The sequence below is a fragment of the Euprymna scolopes genome, chromosome 18, assembly GCF_053919585.1.
Source record: "Euprymna scolopes isolate OS-2025 chromosome 18, ASM5391958v1, whole genome shotgun sequence".
Classification (NCBI taxonomy): domain Eukaryota; kingdom Metazoa; phylum Mollusca; class Cephalopoda; order Sepiida; family Sepiolidae; genus Euprymna; species Euprymna scolopes.
The window spans coordinates 55245245-55254581 of record NC_136499.1 but is presented as its reverse complement, the minus strand read 5'-3'; the positions used below and the strand labels follow the sequence as shown (position 1 = coordinate 55254581).

Sequence of the window (9337 nt, the reverse complement as noted above, 5' to 3'; positions counted from 1 at the left end):
GAATTTAGAATTAGATTAATGATATTTCTTAATGTGGAATAAAAAAAATAACGGTGCACGTTGTTGGCTGTTATGGTTTCAGTTGACCTAATATATGATTTGTGTAAAACATCGAGAGTCACGGTTCCATATCACGTGTTCACATTATTAATATGGATCGAACAAAATTCTTCTTTTTTATTTTTTTGCCTTTAATGTATCTGCTAGGCACAGGGTCCAGATTTATTATCGTTTTTCAGACTACCGTCTACAAAATATATAAATTAAAATTGTCTTTACTACTACTAAATAATGATAATAATAATAATAATAATAATAATAATAATAATAATAATAATGATTATGATTATAATAATAATAATGATAATGATGATAATTATAATAATAATAATAATAATAATAACAATATAATAAATAAAATAAATAAATAATATATGAACGCAATCAGTTCTATTAGATACCAAAAGAGGTAAACAAAGAAATGAGTCGTTACATACCAATTCATCAGAAAAAAAAATATGTGAGTGTGAAGTGTTCATGAATGTATATATATATATATATATATATATATATATATATATATATATATATATATATATATATATGTATATATATGTGTTTGTTTATATACACACATATATATATATAGGTATATGTATATATATATATATATATATATATATATGTTAGGTCTTTTTATATGATACTGGTACCATGTAACCCAGTGCTTCCTGTCTCATTGTTGGGTCACAGGCGACTAAACTGGTTCCCCCACTAGACTTGTTTGGTCAGGAGGGTTGCTAGTCTTTTTAAGACCTTCCAACGGGCGAATAAACCCTTTTTCGGGGTTAACTGCCAAGAATCTTCGTTTAAAAAAAACATAAATCGGGAGACCAGTGACCACATTAAGCTGGTCTGCAATTTAACTTTTTGCTGGCTATATTGCTGTTGCTTGTTGCTGGATCTCAACATTCTGCACAGAGAGAGAGAGATTAGCTGCCGTACAAAGCTAAAACTCTGTTAGATAATCTGTGTACAGATACTCCCTGAGGCGTTTGTCTATTAAAATGGTCCTGTGGCGATGGAAGTCATTTTTGGACTCATAGAGTTTTAGTGTTTGAGATAGTATATATATATATATATATATATATATATATATATATATATATATGTATGTATATATATGTATATATATGTATGTATATATATGTATATATATATGTATGTATATATATATATATATATATATATATATATGAGTAAAAAAACTATATGCATTTCATTAAAGACTATGCAAATTATTTAAACGGATATCTCATATCACTTGTCCATTAATATTACGAAAATTGTATGTCGATTGTGCAAGTTTAAATTAACTTTATATTCGTCACATCGACTGTAGATATAATTCGTAAAATTAAGCGTACTGTTTGTAGTAATCTATTTAGATTAAGGAGCAAATAAAACCTTAGGAAGATAATCTAAAAAGTAGTAATTTTTCAATATTTATTTCCACACAATCCAATTGAGCATTGTAAATAGCGGCATTTCAATAGGTCGTTTACAAGAACGCATCCCATTGGTAAGGGAGCAGAACCATCGACTATCATTTTGAAAGTTGTAATCTCGAAAACTGGGCACGAATGGCTGCTAGTATAACACCACCCAAGAGCAGCCTGTCTCTGTATTTAAAACCTCTCTCATTGAGAGAGCAATGTTGTAAGCGATTTCAGGTAATGCTTGACGGTGAAACGCAAAAATATTTCTTTCTTTGTAAATACACAAACAAATTGATCATTGTAAACAGAGATGGGCAAATGTTCATTGAAGAGTTTGTTTTCAGGAATCGACCGCATTGGCCAGAGAGTAGAACTGTCGGCTGTCAATGGCTGTACGATCCGCATCTGTTTCAAGATAAGTGCAGCTCTAGCCGCAGTGAAAAACTAAGGCAGCGAAACAATACCTCTCCGGACAACTAATCTTTCTATATATTTATTAAACTCAGAGCAAGTTTTTTTGCTTGAGCGTTTAAACCGTCCATCCGGTTTATGACTGCACGTTTAAAAAAATCGTCTGCTCGCTTATTTTATGTGCAATCTGTTAAAGCACGATATTAAAAGCCACTGCTGCTATTCGGAGAAAATTAAATGCCGATAATATATTTAAAAAAAATTTTTTAACGTTTATAAAATGCAGTATATTAAAAAACAGTATATATTTATTTAAATGTATAGTGTTTTTTTTTATTATTACATTTTCACCCCAAACAAGGCAAATTGCCACTTTGGTGTAGGGTACTACTATCAGGGGCAACAACTACTTGGGTACTATGTAGGGATTTGGGCAGCAAGGTGTCGGTTCACGTTACACTTGAACTTCTGCACGTTAATATTGTTGGGGAAGCAGGGACCTGGAATGGAATTCCAGAGTCTAGCGGTTCTGGGCAAGAAACTATTGGAGTAGAAAGATCTTTTACATCTAGGGATCTCTACAGTGTGGGGGTGGGATTTAGCAGCCTGTCGGGTTTGTCGAGGGTGCTCACGTCGTGGGGGCACAAGTGATTGCAGTTCGTCAGAGAATTCGCCACTAAAATACTTGTAGAAAAGGCAGAGGGATGCAACATTTCGTCGATGGGACAGAGGCTGAAGCTTAGATGCCAGTTCAGGGCCTATCAGGTTTGCGACTCTCTTTTGAACCTTGTCAAGGAGCGAGAGACTAGTAGCAGATGCACCAGCCCAGATGTGGCAGCAATACTCCATACATGGGCGAATGGTGGCCTTATAGAGGTACAGGATACTTTCGGGTGTTAATAGTTTTCTAGCACGGTAGAGAGAGCCCACCTTTCTTGCAGCGGCACTGGCAATGCCTTCAATGTAATTGTTCCAACTCATGTTTCCTGTGAACGTTAGCCCAAGGAGTTTGAAAGATGGACTCTCAGATAAAGAGTCGTTGGCCATTGCTATGGGTGGTAGAGAGGGTTTCTTGTAATTATTGAATAAAACTAGTTTAGTCTGGGCAGCATTGAACGCGACCAACCACTTTTGTCCCCATTCCACTACAGATTGGAGGTCTTCCTCTAATGTTTCTGCCATTTCTTTAGAAATGTGTTCATTAGTCTTCCTGTCATGCCTGCCATAGAGTGTAGTGTCATCAGCATATATATCCATCTCAGAGGCAATGTTGTCAGGGAGGTCATTTATGAATATCAGGAACAATAGAGATTCAAGGATAGAACCCTGGGGCACATAAAGGCTTGGTCATCTGTTTCTAGGTTTTTTTCTCTAGTCAAGGGAAGGGTATTACGAATGTAAACTCCAAGTCCGTGAATATGCCTGTCAGAGTCCTTACGGCAGAGTGGGAGATATCCAGGCATGTTAAAGTAAAGTGTAAACAATTTAAAATAATAACTTATAAAAAATATGCATAAATAGCATAGAGAAGTGTATGTCGATTGTGTAAGTTTAGATGCACATCACGTTATATATACAATATAACTAATGCGTATATATACATATATATACACTTATATATATGTATACTTATATAACTAATGCGTATATATACACATATATATATACTTATATTAATGCGTATATATACATATATATATTACTTATATTAATGCTTATATATACACATATATACTTATATATACTTATATATAATGCGTAGATATATATATATATATATATATATATATATATATATATATATACTTATATAACTAATGCGTATATATACATATACATATATATATACTTATATATATATATATATATATATATATATATATATATTTAATAATTTATTCCACGGTTTATTAAGGTAAATACTTCATAATTTACATATCCAAATATTACTAATAATATATGAGTATCATCTTTAATATAAGCTTCGTAATTAGTCAATAACCAATGCACAAAAAATTCCATATTCTGCATTTTCTTACAAGCCATATAGTTATCTATCACACTACTCCAGTGCGTTTTGTGTATAGATATACATGCCTGCAGATTACCCTCTCTAATCTAATAGTTTCGTTCCTCTTCTATGCAGTCGTTACATATGTGACAATGTATATAAACAATGTGATTCTTCCAAACAAAAGTGGTTTGACATTTTTCTCAGATAGTGATAGAAGTTGGAGGAACACAGACACACACACACAGACACCACACACATATATACATATATATATATATATATGCCTCTCTCTCTATATATATATACATATATATATATACATATATATATACATATATATATATATACATATATATATATGTATATATAGTCATCTACGTATAGTACTCTTCCGCTGTAGCACAGCTCAACAATGCGTCTGGAGAAGAAACTACCTCAAGCCAGGTTTGAAACTGGGCCGCTTGAGCGACAGCCAGCCCGCTGAATCGGTACCCTGTTCAGCTGCTGGTATGATGGGCATTCGAATTAACAATATTAAAAAAATTGTTCAAATGCTCAAGCTCTATTTTTTACGCAAATAATATCGCTTAATGCACTACTGGTAGTTTATCACTTTTCCAACATTAAACACAGTATAGAAAGCATTTTCATACATTACTGTTTAGTTGTATCACAGGTCACGGTGCGGAAAGTTTAGCCACGCACTAAAGCAAGGTTTGAAATTCGACGGCGAATGCGACAGTCAATACGGAGAAAGAGAGATGGCCGCATTTGATTGTAGTGATACTGCTGTTATTTTTCTGCTTTGATTTATAATCGATTTCTAGACAGCTATTCTTATATCAGGCACTGGGAAAATGTTTTGTAAAGCTTCTTACAGATCTAAATCTAGATTAGTAACAAAGATGATGGGGATAGAAAGTGTTTCTGAATTGAGAATCAACTGTGGGCGTAAAGTACATTATTTAATATGATGTTGGCTTTTCGGCATCAAAATCATATTAATACTTATTCAAATATGCCAGACCATCTGCCATTAAAACACATACATTCATCTATCACTCTTTCACTGTAATTCGCACAATGACTCTCGCTCACTGTCTCTCTCCCCCCTATATATATATATATATATATATATATATATATATATATATATATATATATATATATATATATATAAGCAGGTAGTAGTTTGCGTGCAGCATTGTTGGTACTGGTACTGGTACTAGTACTGCCACGCTCTCTCCGCCATCTTGAATCCGCTTTTGTCTTCTATTTTAAAAAAGAGAGGTATATTTCTCTCGAAATTAATCAAAGTTCCACACCACCAACGGACTTTAAATACACCGGGCATACCAGCAATTGGTAATAAATAATTATACATTGAAGTGAAGAATGATAGTAAAATAAAGGTTATACACTCCTCTATTCAACCATACTGGTCTACATCTGTTTGTTTTTCTTTTTTACTTCATCTTTTCCGGTCTTCCTCCGCATTGTTTTTGGCTTAATATATATATATATATACATATATATATATATATATATATATATATATATATATATATATATATATATCAATTTACGTGATGGTCCGGTGGTTTCGAGTGTGTGGTGTTCCAGTTTCGGGCGGGATTTGGAGTGGAGAATGATCGCACTTTTTGGGGACACGTGTTGAAGTAAAATGTAATTGAGAAATTTTTTTAAAAAGTGTCTCCAAAGAGTGTGACTGTCTTTTACTTTGGATCCCCCTCGAGGCTGGAGCACTGCACATTTTAGGGTACCGGACGAACACGTAAATTCTCGTCTCTTCGCCATAACAGCAAAATAAAGAAAAAGAAAAAGAAAATCACGAACCGAAATTTCGACACTGATGCGGCTATGTATTAGTGAAATATAGGACTTACTAAATAAAAGCAATAAACAAAAATGATTTTATCATTATATTCGACACTTCAAAGTTTTCAAAAAAAATTACAATTAAATTATATATATATATATATGTATATATATATGTATATATACACATATATATATATACATAGATATACATATATATATTTACATACACACACGTACACACATACATACATATGTATATATACACATTATATATATATATATATATATGTATATATGCAAACGAACATACATTGAATAAGGCAAGTTATATTTTACATGAAAATATTGTTCGACAGGATATTAAAATAAGATATATTAACAATTTTTCCCCCCAAAGATAATAGAAAATGAATAGTATAGCGAAGCCATTAACTTGTTAGTACGGGCAATTATGAAAACAACCTTATATGAAATTAATTATGATTACACGAAAGTTTTTGTACAAATAGATAATACACGAGAAATTAACTGGGAAACTGAAGAATAAGTAAAAACATCCTGATTAAATAACATGTAGATGTTTAATATTTTTCAAGACGAAATTCCGACATCCTTCCATAAGAATCAACCGGATTCGTATTGTTAGTAAATAGATTCAATTTATATATATTGATACCTTAACAGCGATTTTGCTGGATAAAGACCGATTATTTTTTTACACCTGTCTGAATGCATAATACTCCAAATTTCAATTCTTCAGATCAAACATTCGTTGAGCGCATAGGGTGGGAAGTGTCAGATATACATTCTCTCTTTTATAAGATATATAGTTGTTTTCTATTTTATCTGAGAGATATAATAAGATAGTTTTGTGTTAAGAGTTAGCATTAACGCATTTTAATTTACATGGTATTACTGTATGTTTGCTTAGTGTATTTTCTGGAAAGTATCGTGAAGACTACAAAATTTTAATGATAATATTTAACATGTCTAATGATTTGATTTTACGTGACGTGTTTAATAAACATTTACTAAATTAAAATAATAATAATTTATAAGTAGCAATATAATTACAGAAATTGTCATATTCAGGTAAAATAATAGCAATCACCTGACTATCCAAAAAAAAAAAAAAAAAGAATGTAACGTAGAAATAAGTCATTAATATTTTACAGAATCGTTTATGTTGTTTTTTAATCATTCAAGATGATATATAATGTTTATGGTAATTATAGATACTACTGAAGTCATAAAATAATTAAAAAAAATAACTGGACACTATACCAGTTGAACAAAGCGCAAGAAAGCTTAAAACAATTGAAACTAAAGGAACAATAAGATTCTTAAAAAAAAGTTATCTACGCTTTAAACGTCTTAAAAATATCTCTACGTTACCCTGTAGATGAGAAGTAAATGTTTGACAACACCTTCATAAACGACATCCTCAAATTGAGTAATATGATATAATGTTTGAAGCCATCCATCTATTCAATCTGTGTTAAAATATCTAATCGTGAAATGCATTAATTTTACCGTGTTATGTTAATAAGTATTAAATAGCCATATCATCTGTCAGTATAAATGCACCATAGACTTATTAGTATTGTTCTTTCCGAAATAAAACCAAAGTGTTTAAGGATGTATAAAATCCTTAGAAATCGAAGGGTGCGTGCATTTATTTGTTTAAATGATACCAATGTAAACACGTTAGACCGATAATCGTGAATATCAGATTGGCCAAACGTAATGTGACGTTTCACGTATTCCTGATGCAAGAAGCATCTCTGAATCTTTAAAGTAACCATGTATAACAAGTGATCTCTGCTGCATGTAATTAGGTTAGTTCCATGTCATCACGATCGATTGATCGATAAGGAGAAATTTGTAGTTGTACTTGTCCGCACAGTGTTAAACGAAAAACAAGAAATGCCAAGTTGGTAGTTATATTTGTTTTTCTTGTCGGATTCTAGTCGGATTCTTTGAAAATTTTGCGATCCTCCCAAATTGAGACGAATCGCGAAAATAAAACGAATAGGCGACATTCTATTTTTTTTCAGCCAAACAAGGCATGTTGGTATTTACACGTAATGCTATTCGAGACCGCGTCTAATAGTGGACTGTGGATATTTAAACAACAAACCTTGCCCACGGTAGGTGTAAATTTCTGCAGGTTAGTGCAGTAATAGAACAATGAAAACGTGGAGGGAATTCAAAATTCTTATTCTCCGAAGAATGAATACATAACACTATCGCTATGTGTACTACTGTATAAAAGTAACTTTATGTGTGTGTGTGTGTGTGTTTTGTGTGTGTGAGGTCGTTTCACCATAGGTTCTGAAAACACTGAGTCTATTATTTGCTAATTTCACGCAAAACTAATTTATATGTTTGACAGTGTTCGTAGATATGTTTTCTACAAGAAGTTATCCGGTTAATATCGAAAATCGAAAAAAAAATATCATCGTAAAAAAAAACATTTCTCTCATACAGGAAAAAATAATAATTCTTACAGAGGTCGCTCTGTTCAAACCCGATTGTACCTCCCTATTATAATGTTTTCTTATTTATGCGTTCTAATATATGATGAAAGAAGATATGCCATTTTAAATCACCACAAATCATTTCTTCGTTTGCATATTTTAAAACTAACATAAACTAGAAGTGATGCTTCAAGGCATCCCTTCTAAACTCAAACAATCTCCGTACGTGTTACTGTAACTAAGCACGGACGGATTTTGATGGAGGATATTATCATTATTATATATATTATATATTATATATATATATATATATATATATATATATATATATATATATACATATTGCAAATTAGTCCACCAGGGAACTTCTTCCTCGTAATATATATTATTCAATAGAGGATTGATCCTATAATGATACATGTGTAATCTCCATGAATAAAAATGTCATGTTTAAGCATATTGTGCGGCCTGGCTACGCCCAGTTGTCAGCTATGATTATGCAATAAGGTAAATATATTTTATTTGATAATTTTTTCATCGAATTTGCTTTATATACATATGTTAACAATGTTAATTATATCATTTGCTATTATTGATTTCAACAATGCTCGCAGATATGTTACGAAGTCTATCATTCTGCTTTTTTTTTCTTTTTTTATCTGTTCTCTGAAAAGATCTTCGACTAGTGATGGATAATCTATAATCACCTAAAGTATTCTAGATCCCTACTGTATTATACTTATTTGGTTCGTATTGGCCTGGAATATAGAATCCCGTACAAATTTTTTTTCGACTTATCCATGTCACCCGGTTTATGAAATCACGCGAAAAGTAACATACAATCTATATTATCTATTCTATTGAATCGGGTTATTCTAAATGCATGCATGGTAAACATACGCATAATAATAAATTATACATGGAGAAGGAGATTATTTAGTAAAACGATCTGTGTCTAATCAAAAATAAACGATTAGATCAAGAATACGACTAAAAAACATTAAAAAACGTTAATAGATTAAACAAAAATGTTTGCTTAACGTTTTCCTGTGGTTTATTTAATTGTAAAAATGATATAACCCCGTAGTCTA

At 31.6% G+C, this 9337-nt stretch overlaps 1 protein-coding gene across 14 annotated transcripts in view; it reads left to right on the top strand.

The window, feature by feature from the left end:
• Positions 1 to 9337, top strand: part of LOC145297622 (FMRFamide receptor-like) — a 1184367-nt gene that overhangs the window by 472122 nt on the left and 702908 nt on the right. The gene's annotated exons all lie outside the window — the stretch shown is intronic.